Raw genomic sequence first — 16,196 nt, 5'->3', positions numbered from 1 at the left:
TAAAAATGCAATTTCCTCTCTTTTTAAAAATGGCCTTCTTTAAGATACCTCGGCAGGCAGGGAGTTGTTCTCACTGGGTTGCTTTCTATTGCTCACCGTGGAAACCCACTGGCTATCCTGGAGACAGCTGGGAGGAGGGAGGAGATGCTCCCTGGTTGGCAGGTACCTGCATTTTAGGAAACAGCCCCAGACACGGCTATCAGTTTACAACATGAAAGTTTACAGCATGATCATGGAAAAATTTCAACTGTTTTTAAAATTGCTGTTGTGGTCTTATTGCTTTTGATGTCACTCTAAGCACATAAGCAGAAAAGTGGCTGCAGACGTCTTCTTGCACATTGGCAAGGGCAGAATGCAAATGAGCATCTTGCAAATCGTGGTCTCAATTGTAAATATTTGCTGGCATTTCTTAAGGTTGGGGGTAACAAAGATCGTGATTTAAAATAATATTGTCTTCATTTAGCAGTTATGTGAATGGGTCACAGATGGTCTAAGAGAAAATTAGCATTGTTTTGTTAAAAAAAGAAAAAGAGCTTAACTCTATGCAGAATGTGGTGGCAGTTGGAATGATTATTTTCTTAATCAGGTAGTGGTTTATACTACACATAGCAAGCTCTTTCTATTCACACCATGCAGGGGAGGGGACCTCGGCTCCCAGCACTGCCACAGCTTCCTCTGTCATGGGTGGGTCGGGTCCCCACACAGATGCAGGAATTGTGCGCCACGTGTGGCTTGCTGGTCCAGACCCGGCCCACCGGCCAGCACTGGGGTTCACCAGGAACCTCATTTCAGAATCGTGATCATTGGTTCATCTTCATGTCGCCTGCTGCAATTCTGCGGCTCTTTATCTCAGACCCCAGGTAGAACAGCTCTGCCAGCAGTAGGTGTCACTGCAGTCAGTAAGAATTATTTTGGAGAATTGCTAAAGAAAGGAAAGGGATTTCCAAAGTCCAGAAGGAAGAATGATCACAGGAGGCGGGAAGCAGAATGGGGTGCTATGGCACGTTGCCTTGAGTGGTGAGTTATCATGGCTTCCAGGATTGACAGGGAGTGAGACCACCCTCCACGTCTTTTCCGTGCTCCCTGAAGCCTGATGTGGGTCGAGAGCCCTGCTTGGCCCTGGGAAGGACACCTCCAGGATGGCCCCGCAACCCCAAGCCTTCCTTGTATCTGCTTCCTGGCCTTTATACACATGGCGTCCAAGGTACTGTGTCAAACAGGCCTGCCAGGATCGAAGCACACACTGTAGTCTGCATACGGAAAACCACTCAGGGCTTTTGGTTAGACATTTTCCATGCACCTCAAAGAGTGCTTTGTTGTAGATCTGCACAAATACTTCTCCAAAAGGGAGAAAATATTTTTGAATAAAATCATTCAGAATTTGTTTTCAAGGCCACTTTGAACGTTGGTGATATTTTTCCTAATACCGTACACAAAGAGAATATCACGGAAGACTGAAGTGATTATCCATGACAATTTAAGGTGGGCATATGGGTTCCTAAGGGATTCTTAGAGGATTCACGTTTCCTAGGCTGGACTCCTACCTAGATAGGGACAACTGTCAGGCAAGTTAACACCGACACTTAGGTCTCATTTCACATAAACACATGCTTAGCCTGCGCACCGACAGTATCTTCTTGGTTTATATTTCTTAATGCTCTAAGGATAAAGATGTTTTGGTTTTATAATTCGGCTTCTTTAACCCCACAGCTCCACTCTGCTCCTGCGTGGCGCGCTGCATGAACAACAGGGTAAGTGCAGAACGAGGTGTTCTCGTGACGTCTGGACCGCGCCTTGGAAGGCAACTGGGCCTGGGGCACCCTGCTTTCCAGAGGAGTTTGCCTTAGATATACGTACTGCTTATTCTGAAATACTAAAGGACTCAGCCTTCTGTCCTCAGGCAGGCAGGTAGCACTTAAACGGCCTCTTCTTGCTCATCCACTAAAACTCTGAACTCTGCTGTGTTTTTCCCCATCAAAAACAGTAGGAAGGCCTGACCCCTGTCTGACCCCGGAGTGCTTTAAAGATGGGATTCTATGGCGTTCTACAGGAAAGGACAATTATCTGCCAGAAGAGGCCGGCGTTGCTGGACTCCAGTCAAGCAGGAGCAGACAGAAGTGTTCCTAACGCTACCATTCACAATTATGTTTTAGAGTTAGCGTTCCCTGGTAACTTTTGTACCTTCCATGGAATGTACTGCAAAAGCACACGCGTGTTCCTCTTCAGGTAAATCAATGAAGAAAAGTCTGCATGAAATTAAAAGCTATAGATAAATATATGTACCCATCTACCTGGAAAAATAACTGTTGTGTGGTAATGTGTCCCATATATTTTATACTAAATCACTATTTGATTGTCTTAAGACCTTCATTTTAATTGAAATATTACTTTAAACACAGGGTGCCTCCGAGGCCAGGCAGGTAAGTTCCACGTCTAGCACAGCAGCAGCGTGTGGCAACGTGCGTCGGAACTTGGGTTCTGAATTCCTCCTTCTGAGTTGCCCTGGCTCAGGCCCGATCGAGGGCAGTGGCTCATTCCCACTGAGGCCTGGAAGCTGCCTATGCCAGGGGCTCGGCGATCCCCCTCCCATCAGCTTGCTGGGGGAAGATCCACATTTCCCAGCGGTGAAGCCAAGACACCGCAGGATTAAACTTGGGGGAATTTCATTCCACTGCGTTGATACAAAGCTGTGATTGATCTGTGGGGCTTCCACACCCAGATGGACTCCATCACCCTAGGACTCCTTGCTCCGCAGCGTCCACCCTGCAGTGCTCATCACCCAGTCTCAACGCAGCGTCAAGGTTTCTTGGGTTTCTAGAAACTGATTTTTAAAATCATTTGTGGCAAAATAAGCTAAGGACACTGTGCTGCAGATGTAGGGTCAGGACAGTGGTGCCTGCTGTTTACAGTCGACCTGGGGGGGGGCAGGCATCCCAGAGCCCCTTCCCTGCTGTCTCAGTCTGTGCACAAGAAACCAAGGCTAAGGCTACTCCCTTGGTATAAGTGACTACTTATTCTGAAACACTGAAGGACTAAGGCCAAGGCTCTTCCCAGCACAAGGAGACTTTTGTAAATAGTTAAAAATAAAATTCGATTTTGAAAATGCTGAACCCTCCTTAAAGCCAGAAATGCCATATGCTCCTGAAAACTCAGACAAAAAAGACAACCAATAGAAAAAAAGGTCCTTAGTTTAGAAAATTATTATTTTTTATGCCTTCTGCAAAGATGACTATGATTTGTTGGGAGAAATAATAAATATTCAGTACATGATTTTAAAGTTATAACCAAGAATGTTGCCCTATCTAGATTATCTAGGTTATACATTCTGCATTTTTATTAATTTATTTGATATTGCAACAGCTACAAATATGAGTTCAAATTGGAATGTGGGCAGACTTTCACAATGCCAGTGGCAGGGTGGTACCGAGGTGTCTCCCTATCGCATGGGCACACACAGCCCCAAACACAGGAGAATGGCACCCTGGTACTGAAGCAGCATTGACAGAGCTATTCCATGGATTTTGAAATACGGTTCCAGAACTAAAACTGCTGCAGTCACTGACTTATTAAGCTCCATTCCCACCTCCCAAAATATTGTTCCACTTTGTGCCTGTCCCTTGTAATGATTTTATAAAGAAACCCTATTATATTAGACTGCAGTATTTCCTTTAAAAGTAGCATGCTTTTGAGTGTTGAGATTTGGACTGACGGGTTTCTAGTGTGCTCACTCAATGCCTGTATCTCGGAGCACGGAGTCCTTCAGGTCTGAGTGCCAGGTCAGGTGGGCTACTTGTGCATATGTTGGTGCACACAATGACCCTAATGACGTAATAAAATTTGAAATCTGAGCATTAAAATAATTACAAAATTAAAATATCTATTATCCTAATATAAAAATGTTGATATTGCATGATCAAACATAGGCTATAAAATTAGTATTGGGGATAAATGTGTATTTTTGAACTTTTGGAAATATATAATATTGGCAGTTTCTCACAACTCACTCATTTTAGATATATGCATGAATATTAGACCGTTTTAAAATAATACTGTGCTAATATAATACTCAATATGGTTTGTATTTATTTCCAAGTATCACAGCTAAGGAGGAAAGAAAGAAGAGATTAATCCCAGTTGTAAAAATTGGTTATCTGTATAAATTGGCCCCACAGGGAAATTTTCCAGATTGGTTTTCTTGTTACTCGACAAGATCCAGTCAAAATCATATTTGTCCCCTTGTCATGTTACTTTAGCAGGGTGAGTTGAGCGAAGGGAACAGGTGCCCGCGCATATCGATCAGCGATCCTGGCAAAGCGCTTATTAGCTGTGGAAGGGCACAGGAAGGCGTGAGGGATGAGCCGGAGCAGGAGCGCCAGGTTATTGATGACGGTAATAACCGAGCTCTCGGGGCTGCGCGCACCGAGGCCGTAAAGTTTGCCAGACGAGCACATCAGTATAGATATGTTGAGGGGGAGCGACAACATGAAGAAGTATGGAGCACAGCTTCTCACCTGGCAGAGTTATTAAAGTCCACTGCAGGAAGATGAACCGTTTCAATATGTTAAACACTCGAGGCTGCTCAGGGAGAGTCGCTGTCACCGGCAAGGCCATTGTTTGGGGAGCTTTTGTTGTCTCTTTTTTTCTCTTTCTCCTTTTGGAAATTTGAATTTGTTTCCACTCCGGCAGCACCTCTGCATCTCAGCTCTGTGCACGGGCTTGGAAAGCAAAGCAGCACAGCCCTTCTGCACGAGCTCGGCTGGCCTCTAATTTCTGGGAGTTGCTGATCAACTTGTAAGTCAACAGGGAGCCTGCGGTTAGCTGCGCTGGCTGTATTTTAAATATTAATTTGCTCATCCATTTGCTCTGAGTCCTCCGTAGCTAGCTTCACTGAGCTAAAGCCCTGCCGTAGGATTGCACTGGGGGTGCTGAGCCTTGAATGGCTGTGCGTGGAAGGAAAGCACACAAGCAGACATTCAGGTTTAGCCATCGTAATTTGGAATCAGAATGTGCAATTTTAAATTACCCCAATGTCATTAATTTGGGAGCCACAAAAAGTGAGAAAAATAAAAATTCTACATCTTGCTGGAGTACAAAGAGCTCTAAATTGAGACAGGCAACTCTCAATATAAATTTTGCTTCAGGGTTAAACTTCCTTCTTCTGAGGAAAGGTCACGGCGTGATTCAATGCTTTTAATCCTACTATAATGTAATGACATTTTAGGGGGGTTTGCAAATGCACACTAAGCTGCCCCACTTAGAACAGTATTTGATTTTAGTATCTAAATCAGCCCTCTCTGCTGCTATTGGCATTTGTGTTGAATAACACCTAGACGCAGGGAAGCAGCCACATAGAGGTAATCAGGAGTCATCACCACGGTGAGGACGGTTGCCCACCGACCTCTCCAGGGACCACCTCTGCTGTCCTCAGATTCTAGCTCCCCCTTGCCAAGGAAACAACCCAACATACCTGTATGCCATGGTGGCTTGTCCGATTACAGGGCTGCCTGCAAGAGCTGATTCCTTCACAGGTTTTCATTACTTTATAAGCTGTTGTTTCCAAAGTTACCTGTCCCGCAATCCAGCACAAAATCTGACATTTCGTGCATGGCTCCACCCTCGACCCTGGCTGCCAGGCTTGTCTGGGTCTCTTACTGAATGTGTGCACGTGAAGTCTCATGTTGTGGGTCTCCACGTGTGAGTTTTGACAAGTTAGACAAAAGGTCATTGTGATCTGCACTAGCACTCAGTATTGCTCTTTTCCTTTTCCTAAAAGAATAATCTGAAATTTGAAAAAACAACCTGAAAATAATGGAGCCAGTTTGCAGGACATGCTGCCCGATTTAGACTAGAGATCCCTTAATTCTGTTCTGTCACTGAGGTAGAACCAGTCCAAGGAGTCTATTCCGTGCTGGCCACAACCCCATATAAATAAACCAATTTAACGCCATTTTCTGTCCTAACAAAAATAAAACGTGTCCCTGCTCAGTGAACCCGAGACCAGCAACTCTATTTAAACATGTTTATCGCTGGCATCACTTAACGGCGGTGTAGACGGGGCCTAGGAAGGGACCCCTCACTGCAGTGTGGAATTGTCTAATTAAGGCTCCAGCCAGGAGAGCCAGGTGGATGGATCACCGCCATTAAGCAGCGGCAATTGCCAGGTGGTTAGAGAGCAAGGCGCAGACTGGGTGGAGTGGGCCACAGTCCTGTGGGCAGTGGGACGAACACCACTGTGGGTCCTCACAGGCACTGAACAGTGGCACGGCATCTTGGTTGAGTACAGCGTGCCTAACAGAGCGTCCTCGCCCCCGTGGACTAAGGTGATGGGGAACTCACTGCAAAGCGTCCTCTCACACGTGGATTACAGTGGTGAAGGGAACGCTGCAGTGTCCTTTCCCACGTGGACTATGGTGGTGGGCAGCTCACTGGCCTGCTGCAACATTTGCTAGACCGACCTCCCACGGGACTAGGGTGGCTTCCACCCTTGGGGTGTTCAAAGATCTGCAGGGTGGGGCCAGGCCTCCCTGCCCAGCTGCTGCCCCTCTTCTCTGGGACGGTGGCTGCCTGGGTGGGGTTGCCATCTCTCCTGGGACCTGATTGCCTCTCCATCTGAGGGTGACCCCCACCTGTACCTTACCAGAGTTTTCACAGCTCCATTCTGGGCTCTGAGGATGTGGGGCACACAGTAGGAGATGAGGGATCTGAGCTGAGCCATCAAACCTGCTTCACAGTAACACCACTGTCCCCTTTTATAGGTGAGAAAACTGAGGCCACCTTCTCTTTTACCTCTGCCTTCAGGATCAACCTTGTCTGACTCTCCAGCCCCTGAAAGCATTCAACTTCCACTAAACCCTTTCCTCTGAGTGCGTCTCGTCTACCAGTCTGTTTTCGGCAGTGTCCTGTAAATAGTGCAATAGCATCACCTGAGCGTACGTCTCCCCTCAGCTGGGTGCCTCCTCCACCCGGCTGGCCTCCGTTAGGCCTGACACCCGTAGTTTTCACAACTCGAATCCAAAATCTGTAAGAGGAAAATTTTTAAGATCTAAGAAAGTCGTCTCCCAAGTATTCTACCTGAGAGTCATTGATCTTTCTCTCTGCACTCGGCCACTTTCCTTAGGAAGAAAGCAGGTAGACGGCTTTTCCACAATGGTTTTTCTTTTCTTTCTTTTAGTGGTTGATGGACCTTTATTTTATTTATTTATATGTGGTGCTGAGAATCAAACCCAGGGGCTCACACATGCCAGACACATGCTCTGCCACTGAGCCACCACCCCAGCCCTACAATGGATTTTCTTAATATCACATTCTAGTATAAACTGCTAGTGGCTCTGGCACAGCCACTTTGAACTTGGTTTGGAGACCATCCTGCCAGTCCTTGTGCACGCTCTCTGGGACCTTGCAGGAACACACACACACTCACACACACACAATGTGTCCTATGTGCCCTTTCCACCTTATTTTATCCAAAGGACCGGCGGCTCGTTTCCCAGGAGTCTGACAACTTTTTCTGTGGACTCTCTTTATAAGCATCCAGTTCTTTCCAAATCCAGTTCTCACCCGCCCCACCCCGAATGGCGCTTGTCATTCTGCGTCTGCTTTCCTGGGCTCCATGGATTGCTGCTTTTCCCAGGGAGGACGGGCGGCTGACACCACTGACAAGGTGACAGAACCCCTCAGAGCCTGGCCCAGCCCCTGGCACCCACACACCCCTCTAAGGTGAGGGTTGGTGTTCTGGGAGGTGCTCCCAGCCAGGGGAGCCCGCTGCCCACCTGTGCAGCCACCTGAGCAGGCCACCCCTGCTAGAGCTTCTGCCCTGCTGGGACACCACTCTGAAGCCTTGCTGTTGAGAGGAGGTGAGTTGGGTTCTGCTTCTGGACAAACCCTGACCTGCAGAAGTGCTCTGACTCACCGCCATGCGGCGGGTCCCCTCGATGTCTCTCTCACTCCTTGGTAGGTGCAGCATGACCTATTCTGTGGGGTAGCCCTTCTACCCAGGGACGGGTAGGACGGGATCCCTCCGGTTAAACAATAGAAAACTGGTTTTATTTTCTCTTTTCTGTGCTGGCCCAACAGTAAGTCTGGCTTCTGGTCTCAGACCTCACATATGGGGACAGTGGAAATGGTCCTTTAAAGAAGGCCAGAGGCAAGTAAAGATTTCAAGGAAAAACAAAACCAGACCCCAAACTTCAGTGTTTACATGGGCTGGAAACGGACCACCCTGAGATGGAACCCTCTGTGGGCACTTGCCAGCGGGAATGCACGCTGCCGGCACGGCCTGGTCTGCCCTGTGGTGGAATGTGCCTCCTGCCATGTGTGCATTTGGCGGCTGTGCCGGGCGGCGACCTGTGCAGGGCACCCTGCCATCTCGGCAGATGGTGCTGGCCCGGAGTTTGCTCACACATGCTTCTTGAGGGCAGCTTCCCAGCCAGAGAGGCTCTTGTTTGTGAGAGTGGAGGTCTGCTGGGGACCCTGGGGAGCCTGCTCGGTGCCCACACCCCTCCTGTGTTTGCATCAGCAGCTCGCGGTGGAGACCACTGGGCAGGCAGAGCTGGGAGGCTCGGCACGAGGCCTGTCTCTGGTCTTCAGAGTCCATAAGTGACCAGGAGGCGCTTGCCTCCCTGCGGGCCTCTCACACTGCAGTCCTTGGGGCACAAGGTCAGGAAGGGGCCGGGACTTCTCAGCCTGGCTTCCTGTCCTGGTTCCCAGGTGGGGCTGCACCTCTGAGGACTGCCCCTCTCCAGAAAGCCGGCCTTCCAAGGCCAACACCTGCTCTGCCTGCAGCCTGCCGGTCTGGAGGCAAACCCTTCTGCCTCCACACCCGCTGCTCTGTCCTGCTCAAACTGAAACTGATTTTCATTTTGTTTTTTATTCCTCTTCTTTCTCTCCTTCTCCTCCTGCTCTTCCTTTTATATTTTTAATTTTATTAATTAATTTTTTTTTGGAAAGATTAGACTCAGGAGGTGAAAGATGGATACATTTTATCCACTTAAGGGAAACATGAAGGGCAGAAGCAGGATGGGATTTTTGAAGGGTTCTGAGGACATATGTGCTAACGTGCCCTCCAAGGGTTTTGCACTGTGAGAAGAAGTGAGACTAATGGAGTCTAGTGCCACCGACGTGGAAATCACCTGCGGAGTGAACATGAGTCCTGTGCCCCTGCTAGGTTCAGGGGGCACCCACCACTCTCTCCCAGTTCCTCTTCCTCCTCTCAGGGGGCTCCAGGACATTCTCCACTGGCCCAGCCCCTGGCACCCACACACCCCTCTAAGGGGAGGGTTGCCTGCATTAATATGTAAACATAAAGAATTTCCCATCAGCCTTCTTAATCCTACATTCTGGATCTTTCTAACACTATTTACAACACTAGGTCCTTCATCTGTGTGCTCATCACTGTCTTTCATGCTTTGGGTGACCATTTACAGCCCACTGCAGGCCAAACACCCAGTGCCAGAGGCAAGGAAGGTGTCCAGTCCCCGCCCTCTAGGAGGTGGTGCTCCTGGACTTAAAAGGAGCTGGGATCAGCCACAACAGAGACCTGAGCTGATACACATGTTCACGGAGAGGTGTCAATTACTGACAAGTGCTTAATGTGTTGGCTTCTTAGATTTTTGCATTTTAATAGGGACAAGTCCTTAAGGAAAAGGAAGTAATTTCTAATGGTGGGAACTCACTTAGGGTGTTAAGGATGAAGTCTAGAGGAAAGAAGGGCTTCTAGCTGCACCCCAAAGGCTGTTCTGGTGGATGCTCAGTAGAAACTGAAGACTGGATTTTTAAAACACAAAACCATTTTAACAAAGATCATTCCCTCTGTCACTGCTCCTGGCAGAGTAAGCTGAGTTCTGGATCCTTCCAAGAAGAGGAAAGGATGCTGCTGCTGTGTCCCCATGTCCTGGGTTTGTGGGGGTGAGACTGCAGAGGACAGGAACTGCTCTTGACAGGCACCGTGCCCTGGCCTGCCTTCCTCACATCCAAGGGCTGGTTTACCTAGTTCTTATTCATTAGATATCTTACACCCATTTTAAAGGTGAGGAAACTGGCGGGTAAGTCATGAAAGGTCCTCTTGTCTCCCAAGAGTGTGCCGGGCCCAGGATGTCACTTGTGATAGTTTTGCCTAGAACCCTTCAGACTTCGAAGAGGGCGTCGCTAACAGAAGCCTAGGCACCACAGGGCTTCTCCAGACCCTGGGCTTCTGGTTAGTGACCCCAGAGAGGAGGCACATGTTCTCCCAGACCCGTCACAGAGGAACCTGCCTGTCTGGGGTGACCTCCTTCTGAGGGACTCTTTGTGAAGGGTTGGGTGCTGGGAACACTCCCCAGCTGTCCAGCCCGTGGTGACCACGCTGAGTGTTGCTCTCCTGCAGCTGATGAGCTCCTGTAAGCGGTTCCGTTCTCCTTCTGGTTTAGGGAGACATGACCCCATGTGGAGGTCGCAGCCCAGAACGGGGGGGGGTGGGCAGGGGCTGGGAAGAGCTGGAGGGTAACGGCCACAAAATCCCAAAGGAGACCGAGGCAGAGCAGGCCACCTGCTCCTGTGGCCGTGCCTGTCCTCCTCGGGAGGGTCAGCACACTCAGGCCGCCACACAACCCAAGCCCCAGCAGAGGCAGCTCAGAGGGTGTGTCACACCCTACGTCAACGGCTGCTGAGGGAGTCTCTTTAAACTGTAGTGCCATGCGATGCTCGTTGCTTTACTTTCCGTCCTATATTGAAGATTCTTTAAAAGGAGAATTAAGTATCACCTCAAAGCATCCAGGGTTTTACTGATTCGGTCATGTGCAAAGAAGTTCCCCTCTTAGGAGTGCATTCCACAGCAGCATAATTAGTGTAAAGGAATTTGAGTGGTAGTGAGCTCAGTTGGGGGACTCCCTTATTACCCAAGATGTTCCATTCCTCTTTATGAGGAAGTCAGGCTAGGTGACCTAAATTAGAACAACAGTCTACAGTGAGAGGATCGGGTTCAGAGAGAAAACGTGGCTTTCTGAGCTTTGGGTTGTGGGAAGTTGGAATCGCTCCTGTGTCCGTTGTCCGTGAGCTGCATGGGGAGAAGATGCCTGGGAAACTGACCCGAGGGCTGCTCCTACTTCCAGTTGGACACCTGGGAGGACTGCATTCCTAGTGCAAGTGCTTTGATTCCTGCTCCTATATAAGCCATTTCCCATAATCCATGGCTCTTGGGTTTTCACCCGGTTCCTGTACATTTCTCATTGTTTTGCTTAACACAGAGCTTTGAAGTGTGTAAGGCAGGGAAGGGTAGACTTGGAATCACTCCTGGTGCCTTTCTAAGCAAATCGAGTAATGAAATTCAATCAGCAAACCTGGCTTTCAAGACCCAGGGCCGTGGCTTCATTTCTTCAGTGGCCCATTGTTTATGGGGGGCCTGAGGAGGCATGGCAGGTGACTGTCCCAGGAAGGACTGTGCTGTTGTGAGCATGTGCAATCCTGTGCCTGTGCTTTGGCCAGGTGTCAGAACAGGAGCGGGGTCTGCCTTTCCCAGGTGTGCAGCGCACATGGCGCCACTGTTACAGAGAACAAAGGCAAACCTGCCTAGGTCCCGGTCTCTGCTCTAGAAGCCACTTCCTGTGGGACCTGAGGAAAACACTGAATCCACATGATTCAGGTTACTCTTAGTGATATGAGGATGTCAGTATCCACCTAGGATATGCTGAGGAGGCTTAAAGGATGCAGAGCAGTGCAAACAGAGGCAGCCGAGGACAGAGTGGTGCAGGACCCCGGGCTTCCTGTTCCCAGGCACCCGTGTCTCTGCAGCCCATGTCACTGGGCTCAAGCTCTTTCGACATCCTGTTTGTACAGCTGGTGTGACAGTGATGAGCCTGCTGTCATGTTGCCCGAGACGGGATGACACCTTCGGTACAGTGCTCCCTGGGAACAGAGCCATGGTTTGAGCAGTGGCCCCAGGTGAATCCGGAGTGCTGAGTGGTCTGTGAGCCCCACAGATGAGCTCCGCGGGAGTTTATGAGCAAAGCTAAAAGCAATTTTGCTTATGAAAAGTTCTAAATTGCTGCTGATAGTCCAATTAACTTCCCTAAGAGGATGCATTCTTAATGGGAGACCAACAACTTTCTAATGAAGAAGGGGGAGCTCCAGCCCAAAGGCTCCTTGCTATACCTGGCTTTCCTGAGCCCCTGCCTCTGGCAAGGAGCAGCCTCATCTGGCCTCTGTAGGTGCTGGGTGCTGTCTGGGCCAGGTCCGTGACTTGGGTGAGGGTCTGATCCCTCAGACCCCTGGGTGCTGGCTACTAGTATTTGGCTAATGGGCAAAGTTTGTGTTATTTCAAAGCAGAGCAGATAGATTCACAGAGGGGGACGTGAGCACGTGCAGTGACTGCCTTGGGAGAAGGACAAGGCCAGGGCTAAGCCTTAGAACAAGTTTGACTGGAACGTGAAGAGGGTGCCCTCGGCGACCACTCTGAAGGTGGGTCCTGGCCCCACCCCCTCCTCAGACTGCAGGGCAGCGCTGGGCTGTGGCTGACCTTGTTCCTGTCCCGCAGGGCAGGATTTCAGAGATGCCCCTGTCAGGGTGCGCTGTTCCCCAGCCCTCCACGAGCCGCACACCCCAAGCCCACTCCTGCACCTGGTCACGCTGCTCATCTTCTCTGTGAGCATGCTGCTGTGCGATGAGGCGGCCTGAGAAGGCAGCCCGTCCGTCTGGGTTTGATCCTTGCCGACACAGGAGCTGCCTGGGTGGGGCGAGGTCACCGGGCCGTTAGCCGTGTTGGCACACTGGGGCTCCTCCTAACCGCCTTCTGGAAGTCAGATCCGAGCAATGTGGGCCAGCGTCGTGGTGGGGCACAGCAGGACACCCCATGGCTTCCTGCTTGGTGTGTTTCCTGTCTCGTGTGCACATTCGGGGCTCCAGGCTGTCACAACACAGTTCCCCTCCTTCTTCTAGGCTTGGAGATAGCCTTGAGTGTGGAGGGCTCTGTTACAGAATGTCATGACACAGCCTCACGGTGTTTCTAGCAATTTCACAGTGTCACTTTGTGATTATTTCAGGACCATTTTGAAGCATGACTGGAGAGAACCGTGGCCCTCGGTGCATTGGGATAGAAGCCGTGAGCAGGAGGCACAGAGCAGCCAAGGAGCAGGCAGGCCAGACACAGAGGCCTGTCCCAGAGTCAGGGTGCGGCCAAGAAGAGACCAGGAGGCTCAAGTAGCACCATGTGCAGAAGCTTTCTCCCTCTGAGATCTAATCTCAGAGCACATCTTCCACATGGCAGCAGGGACCTGTCCGTTCACTCTGAGCTTTTGTGGGACATATTTGTGAAATGTTGGAGGAGGGGACGGGAAGAAACCGAACCTCCCTGTTGCACAGGAGCTATTGTGAGTTACTTACCTTGCAAGTATCTTGAGACCTCACAAAAAAAGTCAATGTCATTTTTAATCCTTTCTGAACTTCATAAAATGCTTTATAGAGAACAAGTTCTCCCCAAGATATGGTTTATGCTTTCTAAGTAGCAAAATTTACATAGCTTGGTCTCTTTCCTAATTCTGTGACCAAATATCATGCAAGAGAGTTGACATTTTAATCCAAAAAGTGGTGTTTGAAGTCCACAAATCAGTGTGGCTGCTGGCTGGATCTTGTGGAGTACAGTGCAACCCGTGCCCAGCACAGGCAGGTCCCCGGTCGCAGCTGGACAGAGAGAAGCACAGGTGTAGGGTAACTTTCTCCATTAATAACCTTTTGTTTTTAGCTAAGTGTGCCCTGATATTAAAGGCAGATACAAATGAGTGAAGTGGCTCTCATAAACTGCCCTGATCCTTAACCGACTTCGCCATCACCATCCAGGTCTAAGCACATACACCAGGGCAGCTCTGCCGGAGTCCTCCAAAGCCAGCGTCCCCTGGGTCAGGAGAAGCTTCAGTCTCCCTGCTGCTCCACTGGGACAGTCCGGCTGTTGCCACCCAGAGGAGGTCCGGGGCCTTCAGCTTCAGCTCCACCCTAAGGACGGTTCCACCTGCAGAGCCTCGGGCCTGCCTGGGCCTGCCATGCTGAAGTGGGGTTTTTCTAGAGACTTGGGCTGTGGGCACCTGCTTGAGAGGGAGGAGCCTGGCCTGAGGCTCTGCCCTTGCCCCAGGTGGAGGCCCCGGCCCTGCCCCAACTGCTCCTGATCCATCTGGGCTCTAGAGCGCAGGAATCTCCGCCTGCTGGCAGCATCTGCCTCCGGAGCCTCGGCGACCGCACCTGCTGGCCTCAGCCCTCTCGTCCTCCATTCCTTACCGCAGGGACGCGAGCTGGCCGGGCGGCTCCTGGCGTTTCCCGGCTGCTCTCTGGAATCTCCGTTTCTCTTCTTTCTGGCAAACCAACTTGACCTCCTTCTTGTGGGCCGAGGCAGAGGAGACAGAGACACTGGGAGGAGATCAATGTGCCCCTGACTAATGGACTTTCACTTGGATTAAAAAGCACATGTCGTAAAGCAGAGAGTGATTAAATGAGAGCCGCGGTTCTGGCGCCAGGGAGGGTGAGCCGTCCAGGCTTCTGCACCCTCTCCCTCTCCCTGGTGGGTCCACGGGATCACGTATCTGAGCGCGCGTCCCTTCTCCGGGTGGGCCTGGGCTTCTGGGCTGCCGTCTGGTTTTCTGTGTTTTGCTTCTATTTTGCCTTCTTTTGCTTTTGGCAATGACATGTCATTTTAAAATGGAATGCCCATGTCGCGAGGAGCACCGCCCCTGGTCCTGTGCCTCTGCCGTGGTGGCGCCCTCACGCCCAGTGGGCTGTGGCGCAGTCTATTCTCCCAGCGGCTGGCTGTGGCAGCCTTGCTACATAGAAACCCCCCTGCAGCCTTCCCGGAAACGCCAGTGGGTCAAGGAGAAGATCACACTCCACACACAGGGAATCACACGTCTCGGCTGCACTGCTCCCATGAGGACATTTCCAAGAGGCACGGCGAGCAGAGCACGAGTCACAGCACACGATGTCCCTGAAGCCGTGTGTATCAATGGTCTCGTGGCCTACGTGAACTTCCACGTGCTTCTTACAGGCCAGCCTACCCACGTGTGGTAGGACACAGGCTCCGTGTGGCCCGGGTTACCTGCACGGAGCAAGAGTGGCGTTCCCCCAACTTCTCAGGTGAGGCCTGCCGAGCAGGTGGGCCTGTGCCCCGCTGTGGACACCAGATGGAGCACAGCGGCTGAGCTGGGGCTCTTGGAGATCAGGGGAACAGCAGAGGGAGAGGTGGCCTCCAGTGCCCACGGGCCTCACTACCACACTGCCGGCTTGCTCTCGGCCTTCTGCTTCTCCTTCCTGTGCCACAATGCAACATAGACCCAAGTGAACTGGGCTGGAGCCAGGCATGGGGGCACTCTTCTCGGCCTCTCTGAGGGCCAGCTCTTATTCTTATGAGGAGTCCTCTGTGCTAAGCCATTGTCGTGACTGCCTGAGATGACAGGGCCACCAGGATGAGCCCTAGCCTGACCCCGGTGGGGTGCTGGGCGTTGGACCTCCACCCTGTGGGTCTCCTGGCTGTGAACCTGTGCTCAGTCTGCAAACAGTGCCCACACACTAGGTGTGCCGCTCTGAGACGTGCTTTAAACACGAGTCCTGTCTGTTCCACCAGTTGGTGGTTCTGGTGTTATCCATCAATAAACAAGTAAAACACCAGAAAGAGCACAGAGCAGGGAAAGGAGGTACAATCACCATTAGGCCTAAATATTTTTATTTCCCTCCCAATATTTTGCATGAAAATATGGATAGCCTAAGATCTTTCTTACTACAATGCTGCCCACAATACCTGACTTTTCCAGACTCCGACGTCGTATCTGTATCCATGACGTGAGGCTGGCTGGGGCATTCTGGGCCCCTCTGAGGCTGTGGGACCATGGCCAGGGCTAGCTCAGGAACTGGGTCCTGAGTGCCTTGTCTCCTGGGATGTGGGCTGGGAGCAGTGACCTGCTCCCTTCTCACCTAGAGGCCATTCACTGACTCCGTGACATGGCCCCGGCTGCTGGTGCCAACACTCCGGGAGGCTTTCCAAGAGCCTGATTTGAGTCCACTCCTGTCAGCTGCGGTGTGTGATCCAAATTATCTAACTCCACACGAGAGCAGAAGCGATGGCCTCGAGGCTTGCTCCTTGGGAATCAGAGGTGCTGATCCAGCGGGGTCTCAGGCCCCTGCGCCTTGGCTCCTGCACTTCCTGGTCCCGGATCCAAGAACAGGCCAGCCAGCTGCCTTCCTTGTGTGAA

The sequence above is a fragment of the Marmota flaviventris genome, chromosome 16 (assembly GCF_047511675.1).
Source record: "Marmota flaviventris isolate mMarFla1 chromosome 16, mMarFla1.hap1, whole genome shotgun sequence".
NCBI classification, from domain to species: domain Eukaryota; kingdom Metazoa; phylum Chordata; class Mammalia; order Rodentia; family Sciuridae; genus Marmota; species Marmota flaviventris.
The sequence above is the reverse complement of the archived record's forward strand: the minus strand, read 5'-3'. Positions refer to the sequence as shown.